This window comes from Anomalospiza imberbis, chromosome 21 (genome assembly GCF_031753505.1).
Source record: "Anomalospiza imberbis isolate Cuckoo-Finch-1a 21T00152 chromosome 21, ASM3175350v1, whole genome shotgun sequence".
Classification (NCBI taxonomy): Eukaryota; Metazoa; Chordata; class Aves; order Passeriformes; family Viduidae; genus Anomalospiza; species Anomalospiza imberbis.
In genome coordinates this window covers 10,700,996-10,719,084 of record NC_089701.1, presented here as the reverse complement: position 1 = coordinate 10,719,084, position 18,089 = coordinate 10,700,996, and the positions used below count along the sequence as shown (strand labels likewise).

The following is an 18,089-nucleotide window of genomic DNA, read 5'->3' as shown; positions in this document are numbered from 1 at the left end:
CACATCGTTTGGACTCCCGAAAGAAATGAACAATTCATCTGCTCTGTCTCCTGCAGGACCTCCTTGGAGAACTGTCCTCCTCTCGGTTCTCCTGGCACCCCCAGAGAGTGAGAAATGAGTGCCTTTGACAAGGATGATTAATCAATAACTGCTGCTGTACTCTGGTGGGATACCAGAGAGGTATCTGCCCATCCACATCCGAGAAGGAAGAAGAGAATCAGCAACAAACTAATACCAGGACATCCAAGGAAAAATAACAGGACCATACAGGGAGTTTCACAAGTCTTCCAGAAAAACCTGGAGAGCTCCACACAGCAGGGAATGAGGGAGAAGTACAAGTGAAGGAGAGATAAAGTGAAGGTCAGAACTGAACCACAAGTGCATCTGGGCTCAGCTCTGGACAAGAACAATGCAAGTATGGGGCATGGTGGCCAGAAAAACCCCATCATTCCCACCAAGGACACCCAGAAGCTCCACTGCTAAAGAGAATTTCAATCCTGCGGAGTCTCCTACATCCTGAAGAGATATCCAGCTATTAGCAAGGGGCATTCTATCAGCAAAATAAAACCAAGAAAAACCAGCAAAAACAGAAACAAACAAACAAACAAACAAACAAAACCACAAAAAAAAAAAAAAAAAAAAAAAAAACCAACAATCCAAAAAAAAAACCCCCAAAAAAACAAACCACCCAGTGTGGAAAGTCAGAGAACACCAAGTCTCCCTGCTCCAGCTGTGAGCAGCTGAGGAGGGTCAGGAGAGGCAGCTGAGCCCTTCCAGTTCCTAGACTAAGCTCAAGAGAAAGTGCTCAGTCTGACACTGACCCTTCGCAGCTCCCAAAAAAAGGGGGTTGCAGACCTTAAAACAGCTGGAAAAGCCTCACCAAATCACGGTTAGAGCACTTTGGTGGAGATCTCAAAAAGACACATCTGCATCAGCTCCAACACAAAAGACCTCAAGTTTTGGCACTGACAGTTTCTCCCAATAGCATGTTCCTGTTTTAAACATTTTACATTGATATATTTCCTTTGAATGTTTTTCATTCTGAAAAATAATGAGTTCTGCCCTGAACCTGGTACCAAAATTGCAGGAGATGGTAAATCAAATGTCTTCCAGTTCTCAAGATCTGTGGTTACATTTCAAAACCATATAAACCACAAGGCTTGTATTTTTGAGTTAGAAAAGTGCCTTTGAGGAAAACCATAAACTACTTTCTGTTCATTCTCTCCATTTCCTTTGTGCATCCATCACTCAAACCCTGCTGTGATCACAACAAAAGCAGTGCCTGGGGGCTGGTGAGGTAAGCACTGGATTTGCTGGTGAGGTTTGCAGTAGTGTCCTTACAAAATTCTGCCGCATTATTCACCATTGCAGCCCTGGCAAGAGAATCCCCTGTTCTGACTGAGCCTCCTCCCACCTGAGGAAAGGGTGACATCCAACCTCAGAGGAGGAATTTCCCAAGGAAAAAAACTTCTGACACATTCTCTCAGTGCCCAAAGCCATTAAATGCCTTGTGGCCCAAAACCTGGAAGAATTACAGTCAGCAGAAGAAAAGATACTGAATGAAAAAAAAACAACCCCAAAGAAGGTGGAAAAAGTGAGTGAAATGCAGGGTGACATCAGACTGTCACAGCTGAAAGCCATGGACAGGAAAAGTCAAGAACAAAATGTTGATTATGAATCACAAATTTATGGAATCACAGAATCCCCTGAGCTGGAGGGACCCACCAGGATCACCCAGCCCAGCTCCTGTCCCTGCCCAGACCCCCACCAACCCCACCCTGGGCATCCCTGGCAGCGCTGGCCCAACGCTCCTGGAGCTCTGGCAGCCTCGGGGCCGTGCCCATTCCCTGGGGAGCCTGGGCAGTGCCAGCACCCTCTGGGGGAAGAACCTTTCCTGCTCTCCAGCCTGACCTGCCCTGGCCCAGCTCCAGCCGTTCCCTGGCTCCTGTCCCTGTCCCAGAGCAGAGATGGGAGCTGTCCTGCTCTGCTGCCCTACAATGGTTATGTTTTCTTTATGTTTTCTTTTCTTTGTCCCTCTGTCCTGCAAGTTAACCAAATTTTAATAAATGTTTAATGGAATATCCAACCCACCCAGTAGACAATTAGTGAATTTTTACTATTACTTATTGTTTTGTGTGCCTTCTGCCCTGGAATCTGTTCTCAGTGAAAACACCTTCTTATCTCAACACACCTTTGAGATGTATTTCTGAAAAGAAAACTAAAATTCAAGGTATTTCCATGTCCCCCTTAGGGCAGGCGGCCTATTTGGACTTTAAAACTCCAATACCTCAATGTGGACAATGCAGAAGCTGGGGGTTTGGGTGAGCAGAGCCATTTACCCTCTCCTGTTCCAGCAGCATGAGGGGCACACCCACTCTGGGTCATTGAAATTGCAGCTGAGGACAAACAAATTGTGTGTTATATGTGAATTAATCAAAGTCTCTTACCCAAACCTAGTTTGTCTCAATTTTGTTTAGAAGTGGCTGCAGCTCACAGCAAGTGTGTGCTGGTTTTGCAGAACAGGCACAGAAATAATATCACTTACATGGAGCAAAAATGAATGGATACATTTTCTGGTGCCTAAATTTGAACCTCTGAGGACAAGCTGATCTCACTAAAAAGGTACAAAATTCCTCAGTAGAAACCTACAGACCTACAGATTGTGACACCTTCCAGGTGTTCATGCTGTGCCCCCTTTAATGAGCACATGTAACATAAATAAACCTTTCAGTTTGTTATTGTGAGTCAGCACTTGGTGATTGATCCCAATCTCCACTGCCTGCAGTGATGAGTCCTTCACTAAAGACTGAAAGCAGCCAGAGGTGCTCCCTGCACTGCTCAGGTAGCAGTGCCTGCAGGGACAAGGAATGCTGCCAGGACAGGTTGCTTCATTTCCACCACTGAATCCAACAGAGCCAAATTTACAAGAGGATCCGATGTCACTAAACTATTTCATTTCAGAAACAACACATTGCTCTGCTTTAGCACCATTTCCAGAGCTCCAAGACTCTCTCCCCATGCCAGAAACCCATTCCTTCAGTGTGCCTCCCACAAAAGGCAGATATGCTTGAGAATGTCTAACTGTGCATTTAGCTGAACTCACGCAGCAAGGAAATGAAGCAAGAAGATGGAGAGAGTCCTTCGTTATTTGGCCTGTCTGTCTCACTGCAGCCTTGGCCCAGCGTCCAGTTTCAGCTGCTGTTTTCTCATCGACACAGCTTTGAACTCAGCTGCACCAAGCCCTTCCCATCTCGGGAGGGAAGGAACCACACCAGCGACCACAGTCCTGAGCTCCTCACACCACACACCTCCCCTGCAATTTTAACATTAAAGACAGAGCCTTTGGGGAGGTCTGGGAATCCAGGTTCACCAAGGGAAAGAAAGGCATTTCTTACTTGTTCCTCCAGCTCTTCATCCACACATTTGGATTCCCCTTCTGCACTAATGGAATCAGCGGGAGGATCTACATCAGACAGGAGGGGAAAATATCCCAAAATGCTCTGACTTCCTCACTTGCAATTACCTGACTTTGAACATCAGCTCATTCTCAGTCACCAGAAACCTCATATAAGATGAATAGTTCCACATTTCTTAATTTATCAACCAGCTGTGACTGCTCTGTTTCTCCAGCCCTGTGACGACCACCACCTCCTGCTCGCCAGCCCCTGCGGCCTCTCTACAGCAGATGAAGATTCCCACAGCTGGGATTGGTACTGAAGTAAAGGGGTCACATCACCTAACACACTGCCACAAGCTAGCCCAGGCATCCCTGGGAACTGCAGAAGCAGTTTATGTTTTGTTCATAGGCCAGATGGAAAAGTCAGCTGGGAGTGACAATCCCAGCCCAGCTCTCTGCCTGTATTGAGAGCAGGGGCAAAGCTTTATTCCAGTCCTACTGAGATGGCTGTTTCACTCAGCAGGAAATATTTGCTTCACTTTAGGGAGGAGGTCAGTATCTAGAGGCTTATCTTTTTGTGGCTCTTTATCATCTTCCAGACAGATTAGGTTTAACAGAAACTTCTAACTCAGTGATGCACCTTGCAAGGTACAGGCCAGCAATTCCTCCGTGACACTCTGGTTTGGAACTGCTCTGTTAATGTGCCAACATGCAATAATGTATCACAGAATTAGTCCTACTGAATGTGTGTTCTCTAATACCCTGGCATAAGCTTACACCAAGCACACAACCACAGAGTGGCTGGGGCATCTGGCTCTGCAGGCAATACTCATCTCATGTTCCTCACTGGGTTCTTCTAGACAAGAGCCAGAATTCCTCAGGTGCCATTAGCTGAGCTCACACTTTCCTGGAATCACTCTGTGAAGCCAAACCTTGGTCTGTGCTGTTGACTACATCATTATTGAAAAGGCAGAATTAGGAGCTCAAACAGAAATATGGGGGAGAATGAGGTGCACAGGCAGAACACAGAGAAACTGCCCTGCTGGAGAGGGAAAAGGGACATGAACAGTGTATTGAAAGCAAGAGAAGTTTTTCTAGAAAAGAAGCCAGCCTTTCTCAATGGCAACAAAAGTCATTCTCTAACTAAGGGCAAGTGAGATCCTTTCCATTCTGAGAAATTTGAGTTATGAAAACATAATAGGAACCCTCAGCATTTGGCTGATACATGCTTGATTTCTGAGTGAGTCAGAAGTTCACATTCTTCTACTGCAGCCTCCCAACTGAAAACAATCCCCACACTTCAAGCACAAGAATAATAAAGCACACATATGCTTCTTATAAAACAATCCTTACAAATAACCATGCCTTTTGTTTTCCTAATGGCTAAAATTCATCATTTCCCCCCAAAAAACCTGAGATCAAACAAAATGCACTCTCATTAAAAAAGAAGGCTTGCTTGGCTGAGCACAACAGGCAGTGACATTGCCCTGTTATTTTCTTAGTGCTTTTTGTCAATGGAGAGCCTGGAGAGCTGCTCCCCAGGCTCTGTGGGGCAGGGCAGGCTCAGCACAGCCCCAGCCCTGTGCTCCAAACAGGGGCTTTCCTCCTCCTCCCCCCACATCAGCCCCGAGAACATCCACATTCCTCTCTGTCCCAGAGTGCACAGACACCTGAGCAACAACAACAACAACAACAACAACAACAACACAGAATCCCAGACTGGTTTGGGTTGGAAAGGACCTCAAAACCCATCCCCTCCCACCCTGCCACGGGCAGGGACACCTCCCACTGTCCCAGGCTGCTCCCAGCCCTGTCCAGCCTGGCCTTGGGCACTGCCAGGGATCCAGGGGCAGCCACAGCTGCTCCGGGCACCCTGTGCCAGGGCCTGCCCACCCTGCCAGGGAACAATTCCTAATTCCCAATATCCCATCCAGCCCTGCCCTCTGGCACTGGGAGCTCTTCCCTGTGTCCTGTCCCTCCATCCCTTGTCCCCAGTCCCTCTCCAGCTCTCCTGGAGCCCCTTCAGGCCCTGGAAGGGCTCTGAGCTCTCCCTGGAGCTTCTCCTCTCCAGGTGAGCACCCCCAGCTCTGCCAGCCTGGCTCCAGGGCAGAGGGCTCCAGCCCCTGGAGCAGCTCCGTGGCCTCCTCTGGATCTCTCCAGCAGCTCCAGGTCCTCCCTGTACTGGGCCCAGGGCTGGGGCAGCTCTGCAGGTGGGGTCTCACCTGAGCAGGGCACAGGGGCTGAATCCTCTCCCTTACAACACCTGGGCACCACACCCAGCACGGGAGCAGAGGGTGCCCTTCAGAGCTGGTGCCAACTCAACAAATAAAATGAAACCTCACCAAGGAGTCACCCAGCTCTGGGACATCCTTGCAGTGCCTGGAATGACCCAGCCTGGGCAGCAGAAACTTCCCTTGCCCAGGAGTGAAGGAGCCTGTCCCACACTGTCACCCTGAACAAGGTGTGACATCACCTCAGACAAACAGAGGTCATTTGGTGATGCTATCTGTGCACCCTGGCTGGACAAGAAGTGCAGCAATCTGTACAGAAATAGCAATTCTGAAAAGAACACCAAGAGGTTGCTTTCTAGGCAGTTAATGAAATCCAACTTCATAAAAGCCTAGAAATGTAACAGTCATAAACCTTTTGCAGGTAGTTGTCAACACTCTCCCATGGTTTCCTCCTCTGTCAGAGGGGCTCTAAGCTCAGTGTCAAGGGCTCTGCAGCACGAGGATGACAATCTCTGGCACAGGACAGTGGGGACACACGTGGGAGGGGAGCACAGCACTGCAGTCCCTCATTCCCTTCCCATTTTACACCTGTCCCTCCACCCCCATGGCCAGGCACAGCCAGAGGGGTGGCTCAAGGCCCTGAGCTGGGTGGATCCCCATCCTTACCAAACCAGGGTCTGCACTCCTGTGTTCAAAACTGTTTAAACAAAACCCACAGTTTCATCTTACAGTTTTTCTTTTCCTTCAAAGATTCAGCCAGGCTACCCTTACTTCCTTTAGGCACCAGCTCCATGCCTTTTTCCAGTGATGAAGGGAATTAGGCTTTGTTCCCATAAACCAACTCGGTGTTGAGGGAAGAGTGAGGAGCAAGTCACCACGTTCCCAGGAGGAGGACAACAATCAGTGCCGTGGAACGAGCCCTTCCTCACATCCCACTGTCCTGCCAACCTCCTCGGGCCAGCAACAGGAGGATCTGTCACAGCCAGGGTGCCAGTTAATGCCCTTACACTGAGTTAATGGCACTTTCATAGAAATGGAAATTCACTTGAAAAACACCTAAAAGAGCATTCCAGAAAACTAACCATTTCTTCTTTCAAACTTATCCACTCTGCAAAAGGGAAGAAAACTGATATTGTCCAGGATAAAAGGGGAAACTTCTTAATTATGTAAGAGGCTGAGACTGCCAGGAACAGCAGCAGCCCCAGAGGACTCAAGCACAGGATGGGAAAGAATCATCAGATCCAGAGTACTATCATAGAGCTAAAATGATATCTGTTTTTTTGCCTGCAGACATCTCTGGAAATCCCCAAGTTCTAAACCTAACAACATTAATTGTGCGTCCTAAGTAGTTTTATATGAAAAAACCCACCTGGTAATTCTAAAAAGCTGTAGTACATATTTTGAAGCCATCCAACTTTCTTTTGAGAACAGTAACAATAGTTTGATTCTTGTATAAAGGACATTCCCAGCTTTTCTTCTGCCAGTTCCTCTCTTGAGCACATTTCAGCAGCAGCACAGATGCTGCATGGGGCAGGGCCTCTCCCGTTCCCAGGTCAGTGGGTATGGTGGTCCTGAGCCAGCCAGGCCCTGGGCAGAGCCAGGAGTGCTGGGCAGTGAGGGAGTCACCAGCCTTGCAAGTGTTCAAAAAAGGTGAAGATGTGGCACCTGGGGACATGGTGACATGTTTACTTGGGTAAACAAAGAGGAGGAGACACATCTGTCCAGGCTGAACCAAGCCCTCCAGAGGCAGAGGGAAATTGCTGCTTTGCTTACGTTGAATAAAACAATGGTTAAACCCCTAAGCTGAAAGAATTTCTCCTTCTTCCTCTGCCTAATTACATCTCAGAGTGGGAGATTAAAACTCCATCTCTGGTCGAATCCCAGACTAGTTTCTTGGAGGGGCCCTTAAAATCATCTCATTCCAGCTCCCCTGCCATGGGAAGGGACACCTGCCATTAGACCAGCACTGACACTCAGCATTATGAGAACCTTCAAACAATGTGTTCTTCATCCATATTTCTGCTGCAGCTCTTGAAAATCCCACCCTGAGGTTCCAGGGACAGTTCCAATCACATCCAAATCCTAAATCTGCTCTCTCCACACACAAAGCTCTCCAGGTCACCCTGGAGTGATTGCAGAACAGCCAGATGCTTTTCCCAAGGCTGGCTGGCTCAAGCCACTTCTCCAGGACACACTGCAGACATTGCGCAAGGCTCAGGCAGAACCTTGCCCAGTCCCTCACACCGCACTCCCACTGACTGCAGAGCTGCCTCTGAGCCCTTCCAATGCTCCCAGCACCAAAGCCAGGGCCAAATAAAAGATCTCACTGCTACTTAAGACAAAAGTAGAGATGGCTGTTCCCTTCCAAAATTTATAGCTGCACCTCCTAGATAAAAAAAAAAAACCCTATTTTTGACAAGTCCTGCATGTTAAAATCATAGCTCTGGGGAGGCTAAGTGGAAAATCCAGGATACCTGTCAGCTCAGCATCAATGTGTTTGAAGGGATTTGGTGGTTTCCATGGTGATGGGGAGGGTAAGGGGCTGCCTGGTTCCAGCTCTGACTGACGCACATCTCAAACAATCGCTCTCTTCCTGTTCGTATGGCACAAGAAAAACAGGATGCTGAGAGGTGTTTATCTGAGAGAGTGAGATAAGCAAGCGCACTGTGAGTTCTCAAAGTATAGGAGTTCACCAAGGAGATGTTATAGACTTTCTGTGGAAAAAAAAATCCCACTGCTGCCGTGCTGAACGTGATTAAATTATGCATGGAAAAGTCCTTTCCCTTGGAAGCCGCAGGAAACCGTGCAGAGCTGGTATATGAGCCCTGAATACCAATGGAAAGTCTCTTTAGTGTGTGGTACCGAGTTACAGCGCTGAATGAAAGCAGAGTGCCAGCTCAGTGTGTGATAGCTGCCACCCCAAGCCCTGCCTGGGGCCCACTGGGGGGGCGGGTACAGAGGGTGGGGGGCTGCCACAGCCCTGGGGCTGCACAGACAGCTCAGGCTGCTCTCAAGGGCTCTGTGCCCACGAGCAGCAGTTCACAGGCACTTCTCAGACCTCCCACCCAACCTGAGGCACTTCGCAGCATTGTAAATGTCCCTCAGTGCCTAGAGAGGGAATCTGCCCACTTCTTATCCCAGCTTCATCAGTGACAGAACCTGCAAACCACACCGTTAGTAATTACCTGCTCTCTAATCACCACAAGCTGGTACAGCCCAGAAGCACTCTGGGGTTTAGAGCTGAAAATCTCACGTCCAAATAGCACAGGGCTGGTTCTGGAGCAGGGGAAGGCACCTTCACACCCCTGTCACACGTGGGACAGGCAATACCCCTGTCCAGAGGCTGGGCAAAGCCATGGCACAAAACCAGGGCCCGGCTGGCCATACTGGAACTGACCTGGGTCACAGTGGCTTTAATGCATCTCTCCTGTTGATTTACAGAATCACAAAACCTCCTGAGCTGGAAGTGACTCACAAGGACCATGCAGCCCCAACACCAGAATTCCAGCTGTACCCATCCCATCAATGCGGCTACCAAAACTATCCCATCATAGCCAGGAATTGTTACAGCTCAGTTCTCTAAGTACAGGCAGCTGAGTTTTGCCACCTGTGCCACCCACACTGGAGGACACAGGGTAGGACAGATCTGTATGAGAAAGTGGATTTCTGCTTTATGCAAATTCTGTTTTCCCAGTCGTTGCACATATTTAAGACAGTATCAAAGGAACAAAATGGGAACCCAATCATTGTCTCTGGCTTGGCTGGCTTACAGATCAACTCCCAGCCTTTAATTCTAGGAAGTGAGTGGCCACGGAGCCTCCTGACAGCCAAGGGCCCCCTTTTTCCATCTGACTTGCTGTTTGTCTTGGAAGTAGCCAGGTTAAGGCTGTCCCATTCAGCCTGCAGCAGAATGTGGGGCAGATGGAAAGAGGGAAAGACAGAGACACTGCAAAAACTGAGACAAAGCCTGGTGGTGGGATGAAAGAGCATGGAACGAAGGCAGGGCCCAGCCAAGCCAAACAAAGTTTTCCTTGAGTGATTACATCTGCCGGAGAGTCCCCAGCTTGCACTCTCCTTGCTGAGAAATTCTTTTAATTGTGTCTAGGACATTTTAAATATCCCAAGAAAAGCTCCTCTGTAATTGTTGGAGCTCTGAACTGTGTGAACTTTTGTCGTGCTGAATCGCCAATAGCTCGCTGCAAACCTCTGCCACCGAAGCAGGGCTTTGCTGAGGGAGAGCCCTGGGGAGGGAAAACTGGTAATAAATCTCCATTTCTTTTTTCTCAAGGAAAAACAAATAATTTAGACAAATTCTTCTCCCTCCCAATGTCTGTATAGCTCAGTGTAAAGTGCATCCAGCAGAAAATGAAAAGAGATCCGTTCTCAGATTAGCCAAAATTAAGTAAGGCTAAACGAGCAATGTGCAGAGCCAAAGCCTACAGCCCTGTGAAATGGGCACCTTCCAGGGGGCCAGCAGGGATGGTGGATCTTCCACAGCCACCAGAGCCACTCCGTGCCGGGTGAGGGAGGAGAGGAACAGTGGGGCAGGAGTGTATAGCCAGCACCTGCAGCACACAGCACCACAGGGTGCCACGGGCAAGTCCTCGCAGATATGAAAATCAACACTTGTGAGCCAGAAAGACAGAGAAATATTAATCTTCAGGGCCCGTGATACTGCCTTGACCAGACACACTTCAGGTGTTACCTGAATGCCACTGCCCTGGGCTTCACGTCATGGGTCCAAATTCCACAGACCCTTGTCTGTGGCAAACCACCCTCATCTTCAGGCTTGTTTTCACAGCATTAATTTCCCTCCACCCCTCACTGTGATAAGCAGAAATGCCAGAGAGTTGACAGGCACCTCATTTCTCTCCTTCAGAACCCAGACATCTGCCTGCACACTCAGGTAACTGGGTATTTGTGTTTGCCACACGTCAGGGTCAGTCACTGGAGGTCACTACAAAGGCAAGGCTCAATGTCAAAGACCAAATCAAAAATAACAAGGTGGGTGAGCTGCCTCCTCTGGCCACAGTCACACAGCTCACTGTGCCACAGGGTGGGGTACCCCGGTAAGGAGGGAACACCAACACATCTGTGCCCCTAAAACAGCCACCCAAAGGTGGGCTTGTGTCTGCACATTTCCTCGAGCACTTTGAATGAATACCTGGCTGTATTGCATCGCCTGGCTGGTGCCAAGACATTTTACTTAGGACATGAGCTGTCCAAAAGTAAAGTGAGTCATTCTCATTCGAATCATGGAATCCCCTGAGCAGGAAGGGACCCACCAGGATCACCCAGTGCAGCCCCTGGCCCTGCCCAGACCCCCACCAACCCCACCCTGGGCATCCCTGGCAGCGCTGGCCCAACGCTCCTGGAGCTCTGGCAGCCTCGGGGCCGTGCCCATTCCCTGGGGAGCCCGGGCAGTGCCAGCACCCTCTGGGGGAAGAACCTTTCCTGCTCTCCAGCCTGACCTGCCCTGGCCCAGCTCCAGCCGTTCCCTGGCTCCTGTCCCTGTCCCAGAGCAGAGACTGGAGCTGCCCCTCTGCTTCACCTCCACAGAAAATGAACTTGGCCAAAACACAGATCTGCTCTTGCTGGGCCAGGGAATTGATGCAACTCAGTGCAGGCTCAAAGGTACCAGCACAGGAGCAAAGAGGTGACCCATGTGCCAGGACTGGTGCAAGGGCATGAGAGAGAAGGGCAGGAGCAAGACCTTTCTCTCGCAGCTGTGATTCAGCTGTTTGATCAGTCAGCACTTCCACTTGCTCCAATCTGCCAGAACACAAACCTTTCCTTATCACACAGAACCCACAGAACTGACTGCACATCAGGCAGTGACACCTAGCCTTCAGTGACCAGAGGTTTTATGTGCTCTGCCATGCAGAAGACAAGACTCCAGCTGAAGGCAAACTCATACATCAGCCCCAGGACAGGATTTCTCAGCTTGCTGCTCATGGGGGGGCCATAAGCTGATCAGCACCCTGAGCCCCTGGAGCAGAGCCATCAGCACTGCCAAAGGACTGGTGCCAACACACAGGTGGATGTCAGCATCATCCAGATTTGTTTTTTAAACAGTATGCCTTACAGAAACTTTAAAACAGTATCTGTAATTTTAGAACAGAATTTATCCTTACGATAGGCAACCTTTCCAGGCAGAATCACCTCCTCTCCTCCCAGACCCTGCATTTCAGAAAGCACAGCACAGCCAGGATCATGCCACGTGGAAACACCAGCTCAGTGTCTGTTGAACAACACCTCAACAAGGCTGAAGGAAACCTAAATGGAGAGAAACACCAGATGTGGCAGAAAGAAGGGGGACAGTCAGACCAGGTGGCAGCTCAAAGACACAGAGCCTGATCAGGACCCGTGAGCAAAGGGACTGGTGTCTCTCTAGGCCCCAGGCACAGGGAACAGTTTGAGGGCCAAGGAGCACCATTTGAGAACATCCACTGCGATAATCCCAGTCCTCCAAACTATGGAGGGATCCCTGAAAACCTCTAGTTTGCTGGGGAGGAGGTTGGGATTTTGTTTTATACTTATTTGCCTCTTGTTTTTGTCTTGGTAGATAACGTTCATTTCCAGTAACTGTTGACCAAAGTGGAAAAGGAGGATTTAACAATAAAGTGCAAGAGTCCATCACAAGTTAAGGCAACCCATGTGCTCTTATGAAACAATAACACACCAACATAAAATAAATCAGTGCCTTTTAATTTAACAATGTAAATTACCCTCCCACCTGCTGTGACTCTCCATAAGGAGAAAAAGCTGGCAGTGTATTTACCAAGCTGTCTATCCCAGTCCCATTCTGCACTGGCCTCCTGCCCTGGGGTTAGACTGTAGGACTCTGTCATCTCTTGCACTCGTATGACCTAAGAAAGGGAATGTGGCCTTTTTCCCACAAGCCCAGAGTGAGAACATCATAAAAGCTGAACTTTAGCCCCCTTTTTGGGCAGGCAGCACAATAGCAAGGAGGATGCTGTTACTCCCCAGAGGCTCTGCTGCTGAAAAACATCACCAAGCTCAAGTAAAAGGTCAGTAGTTAGGATTGCATCTCTTGTTTTCTTCAGTTTTCCTCCTCCGTCAAAGGCAGTTCAACATTCTTTGCACACCCCCCTCCCTCCTTCTGAGAAATGCAGGAAGGAAGTGCTTGCAAAATAGTTTAATTTAAAAGAAGGCACAATCACACACAGCAAAGCCTGCTGCAGCCTCTGAGCAAGACGTGTCCACTGCTCCCCATTCCCACTGCAGCAAAACGAGTCCCTCCCTGCCCACACACACGGGCAGGGCTGTGCTCCAGCACCTGGGCTGGAGAGCTGTGCTTACGTGCTGCAGGCAGCCCCTGCTCCCCCAGGGCACACAGCACATCTGCCCAGGGATGAGATGTGCAGCAGGACGAGAAGGTGCAGGGAGCCCTGCAGCCTCCCAGGGCACTGCATGGTACCGAGCACTGAGTGGCAGCACCATGGTCCTGGGCTGCAGGACAGTGTCACCTCCTGTCTCTCTCCTAACTAGTGCTTGTTTGATTTCACAGGATGTTCTTCCACCAAGGCTTGTTACCTGAACCTTGCTAGGGTTTGGGAAGGTATTTGGGACAGTTGGATTTAACTTGACCCTTTTCTTCACTAGATTTATATGAAAGAACCAGAGTGGGTGGAAGCAGCTGTTATACTCCATGCCTTTTTGCAAAGAGGAATGTAGAGACCAGGAGGCAATTCCTGGAAAACTCCCTCATTATCCATCAGTTTCTGCTGTATGACCACATATCCAATCTAAACATCATTCTTCCCAGGCACACGGTGTTTTTGTATCCCTGGGCAAACAGCACTTACTATCACAAGCCTATTTCTTTGTCTTTTCCAAGACTCTGGCCGTCCCAAGACTTCCCTTGAGCCATGAACCACAACAGCCACATGTCAGGACAGGCTGACAGTCCCTGCCTGCTCTCCCTTCTTTGAGAATTCCCAGTCCTTCCAGCCCAGTGTCCTGACACAACCCCCTCAATGCCTGCAGTGGATCCGGTCCTGTTCCAGGGTACCACATTCCCCTCATTGCTCAAGGGTTCATCTCCAGCTGGCATTCTTGGACTTCATGGGACACTGCCAAAAAAATCACAGTCCTGTCTCTCCTTTAACCCGTTGCTGTCACAGTGCATCATTAGGTGAATGAAGTAACGACGAGATCAGCGCGTGAAGGACCTGAGCAGAATCACCCCCCTGACCTGACCAGAATCACACCTGAGTGGTGCCTCCTTCCAAACAGGATGCCCAGGACTAGCAAACACACAATCAGTTATTTTCCAGAAGAAAATTTTAAAATGCTGCATGCTGTAATGTGAGCACTTTGCCGTGTACAGTCACACAGCTTCACAAAGGGGAAGGTTAACGCTCTCACAAACAGGGAAATGAGAGCACCAAATGCCACCAGCAGGCTGGGGGCTTGGGGGCTGCAGTAGGACCTGAAACCAGGTTGCTGAGTTTGGCTTCTTTTATTTTAAAGTTGACAGCTTCAACCTCCAGCATCTAGACCCAGCACTGAGCATGGGGAAACCTGCTGTTCTCTAGCTCTAGGCCAGATGGGTAAAATTTTTGGGTTAATGTTTTTATAACCATGCAGCCAGAGCTGCTGTTTATTATCCATCCCATCCCCAGGAACTTTTTACCTTCTTTTCTTTTTCACTTGCTTTTGCTTATGTGCATTTCTGATAGATTTAAAAATAAGTGTTAGCACTCCAGAAAGCACTGCTTTAAAATGAGGGTTCCATAATCCTGCATGCTTTATAGACCTTAAACAAAAATTTATTTCTGTCCTGTAGAGTGTTGTAAAGGCATTTACGGAGCTTACTGCCCACCCCATGCCTGCTGCAAGCCCAGACAAAGGACAATAAAAATGTGAAACAGAGGAGAAAGAATGAAAGAACCCCAGAAAGGCACATTTGGCTGGGAAGAGGAGGTGCTCCTGCAGGTAGTCAGCACAGAGCCTGACCACTCCTTCAGCGAAAAAAAAAAAAAATTTCTAATATCTAATCTGAACCTCCCCTGTTGCAACTAAGGCCATTTCCTCTCGGCCTGTCCCCTGGCACAGGGGGTTTGGTTTGTGGTTTGACCACCACCACCTCCCTACAAACTCCCTTCAGGTACTTGTAGGGAGAAATTCCCAGCTCAAGGTTTGTGAGGGTGCTAGAGCCATACTGAAAAATATAAACCTAAATAGTTGGTTGGTTTAAGGAATGGTTAAAAACAGGTTACAGAGTAGATAGATCTGAAAATATGACCCAAATATTGTAATGCAGCATTTAAACAAAAGCAGTGATAAAGAGAAAAAGGTGCCAGTTTGGTTCTAAGCCTCTTCTTGGAGAGAATCCTATGAAGCAAAGTTGATCCAGCCAAAAGTGTGGCCCTCACCTGACTTGGTTCCTCCTTCCTTAAGGCATCACGGATGGCTTTCCATCAGCACTGTCCTGAAGAGCTGACAGACAGCTCTGCCTTGTTCCAGCACCCACAGTGACCCACACATCACCCGGGGTGCTCTGCAGCCCAGAGCATCCCCAGCACCTCCTTGGCCCCAGGCCCCACCACCTGCCAGCACAGCAGCTCCTCAGCAAACATCAGCCCTTTGTCTCCCTTCATCCCTTTCTCATTTGTTGAGATTATTATTTGAAGGAGAACTTTGATTATTAAGATACTTAATGATAAAGGGAAGGACAGCAAATGTGCAGTGCCTGCTGCCAGGCCCAGCCCCAGAGGAGCTGGCTGGTGCTGGCTGCAGGGCTCTGCCCCCAGCCTGTGCCCCGGGCTGTGCCCCAGGTTCTGCCCCCAGCCTGTGCCCCGGGCTGTGCCCCAGGCTCTGCCCCAGGCCATGCCCCAGGCCATGCCCCAGGCTGTGCCCCAGGCTCTGCCCCAGGCTCTGTCCCCAGGTTCTGCCCCAGGCTGTGCCCCAGGTTCTGCCCCAGGCTGTTCCCCGGGCTCCGTCCCCAGTCTCTGTCCCCAGGCTGTGCCCCAGGCTGTGCCCCAGGCTCTGTCCCCAGGTTCTGCCCCAGGCTCTGTCCCCAGGCCATGCCCCAGGCTGTGCCCCAGGCTCTGTCCCCAGGCTATACCCCGGGCTCTGTCCCCAGGCTCTGTCCCCAGGTTCTGCCCCAGGCCATGCCCCAGGCTGTGCCCCAGGCTCTGTCCCCAGGCTCTGTCCCCAGGCTGTGCCCCAGGCTCTGTCCCCAGGCTGTGCCCCAGGCCATGCCCCAGGCTCTGTCCCCAGGCTCTGTCCCCAGGCTGTGCCCCAGGCTGTGCCCCGGGCTCTGTCCCCAGGCTCTGTCCCCAGGTTCTGCCCCAGGCCATGCCCCAGGCTGTGCCCCAGGCTGTGCCCCAGGCTCTGTCCCCAGGCCATGCCCCAGGCTGTGCCTCAGGCTCTGTCCCCAGGTTCTGCCCCAGGCTCTGTCCCCAGGTTCTGCCCCAGGCCATGCCCCAGGCTGTGCCCCAGGCCGTGCCCCTGGCTCTGTCCCCAGGTTCTGCCCCAGGCCATGCCCCAGGCTGTGCCCCAGGCTCTGTCCCCAGGTTCTGCCCCAGGCTGTGCCCCAGGCTGTGCCCCAGGCTGTGCCCCAGGCTGTGCCCCAGGCTCTGTCCCCAGGCCATGCCCCAGGCTGTGCCTCAGGCTCTGTCCCCAGGTTCTGCCCCAGGCTCTGTCCCCAGGTTCTGCCCCAGGCCATGCCCCAGGCTGTGCCCCAGGCCGTGCCCCTGGCTCTGTCCCCAGGTTCTGCCCCAGGCTCTGCCCCCAGGCTGTGCCCCAGGCTGTGCCCCTGGCTCTGTCCCCAGGTTCTGCCCCAGGCTCTGTCCCCAGGCTCTGTCCCCAGGTTCTGCCCCAGGCCATGCCCCAGGCTGTGCCCCAGGCTCTGTCCCCAGGTTCTGCCCCAGGCTCTGTCCCCAGGCTCTGTCCCCAGGTTCTGCCCCAGGCCATGCCCCAGGCTGTGCCCCAGGCTGTGCCCCAGGCTCTGTCCCCAGGTTCTGCCCCAGGCTCTGTCCCCAGGTTCTGCCCCAGGCCATGCCCCAGGCTGTGCCCCAGGCCGTGCCCCAGGCTCTGTCCCCAGGTTCTGCCCCAGGCTGTGCCCCAGGCCGTGCCCCAGGCTGTGCCCCAGGCTCTGCTCCCGGTGTTTATCCTGGCCGGGTGTTTTCCCCTCGCGCTCGCGATTGTTTGGCTGCTGCTGATGGATGGTGGAGAGGGCTGTGTCTGCAAACGCGCTCCTGAGCCGTCAGGAAGCTGAGGGGGCCTGTGCCAGTACTTCCTTCCTGCATATAAGGGGAGGACAGAATGGGAAAAACCTTGGCTGTCTCTCACCCTGAGAAAAGGTCTCCCCTTCCAGCTGGATTACAGTAACAGTATTTTAATCTTTCACAAGATTATAATATCCTTCCTCTCTAAGTATAGCTCCAGTGGCAGCTCAGAGAATGAAATGAACCAACAATGTAAAACTCAATAGGTGGTGCCGGAAGCTGAACAAATGGAGGTCCAGACTGGAAGATCCCTATCCTCAGTCAGGAAATAAATCACCAGCGATACACCTGTCTAAGCCAGGACTTGACTCCAACCAGGACTAAGCATTTCAACAGGAGGTGTAAAATGTTCATAAGTCATACATTGAAAAGGAGTTCCTCCAGACAGATTCATTCCTGTGCCTGTTTTAGAGAGTGGAGCTAAACTCAAACCACAACATTTATTACACCTACAAAAAAATAAGGCTGCAATGAGCAATCTATGAATATTCTGACCAGACATTTCTCACGAGCATCCAGGATATGTTACAGAGGCTTGAATGTCTTTTTCCCCAAACCCAGCCTCTAGGTCCTTCTGTGGATGATTCATGAATCTCCATGACATCCTGATGTGTCATCATCACCTGTTCACAGTAATAAAAGTACATGCTGAGTATTAGAGAATAGATAGTTCATGCTATCACAGGAATTTTTCTAAAATTTTCCATTTTTGAGTCCCAGATTCAAATCCATAGACAATGGCGAGGCTTTAGTGTAGGCAGATGTTCAGAACCCCAAATTGCTCTGCCCCAGCCATGTGGCCTGGGACAGCCAGAGCAGGGCACAGGTGGTGGCTCTGAGGACCCCTCTCCCTGCAGGTCCAGCAAGGGGAGATCCCAGCAATCCCCTCATTTCTCTGGGCAAGTTTGCCCAAGCGAGTCTGTAAAAGCAAGGAAGAAAGTCTCAGGACTCAACAACAAAAGAAAACTCCCCCAACCTGTGAGCAGACAGCTCTCCTAACAGCCTCTATTTCTGACAAAGGCATCAGACAAAAAGACCTCACCCATGAACAAAGAGTGGGGAACAATGGGAACTGTCAAAAAATAGCCTTCACGTCAGAGCTAAGAATGCCCCTTGACACTTCCAAAAAAGCCCAGGCTGAGCAGAGCCTGGGAGGCCGCAGGCACAGTCCCTGGCATCCGCCTCTCTCCGCACAAACTGCCA

The 18,089-nt window shown here is 50.6% G+C and overlaps 1 protein-coding gene across 16 annotated transcripts in view; it reads right to left on the bottom strand.

Moving 5' to 3' along the window:
- The window catches only part of EXD3 (exonuclease 3'-5' domain containing 3), a 254,131-nt gene that overhangs the window by 179,909 nt on the left and 56,133 nt on the right, over positions 1-18,089 (bottom strand). For 2 of the 16 annotated variants that reach the window (XM_068211675.1, XM_068211686.1), the window contains exon 3: positions 17,396-17,509. The exons of the other annotated variants lie outside the window; for them this stretch is intronic. The gene's annotated coding sequence lies outside the window, so the exon portion shown is untranslated. The remainder of the gene's footprint in view (positions 1-17,395; positions 17,510-18,089) is intronic. 16 annotated transcript variants of the gene reach the window in all.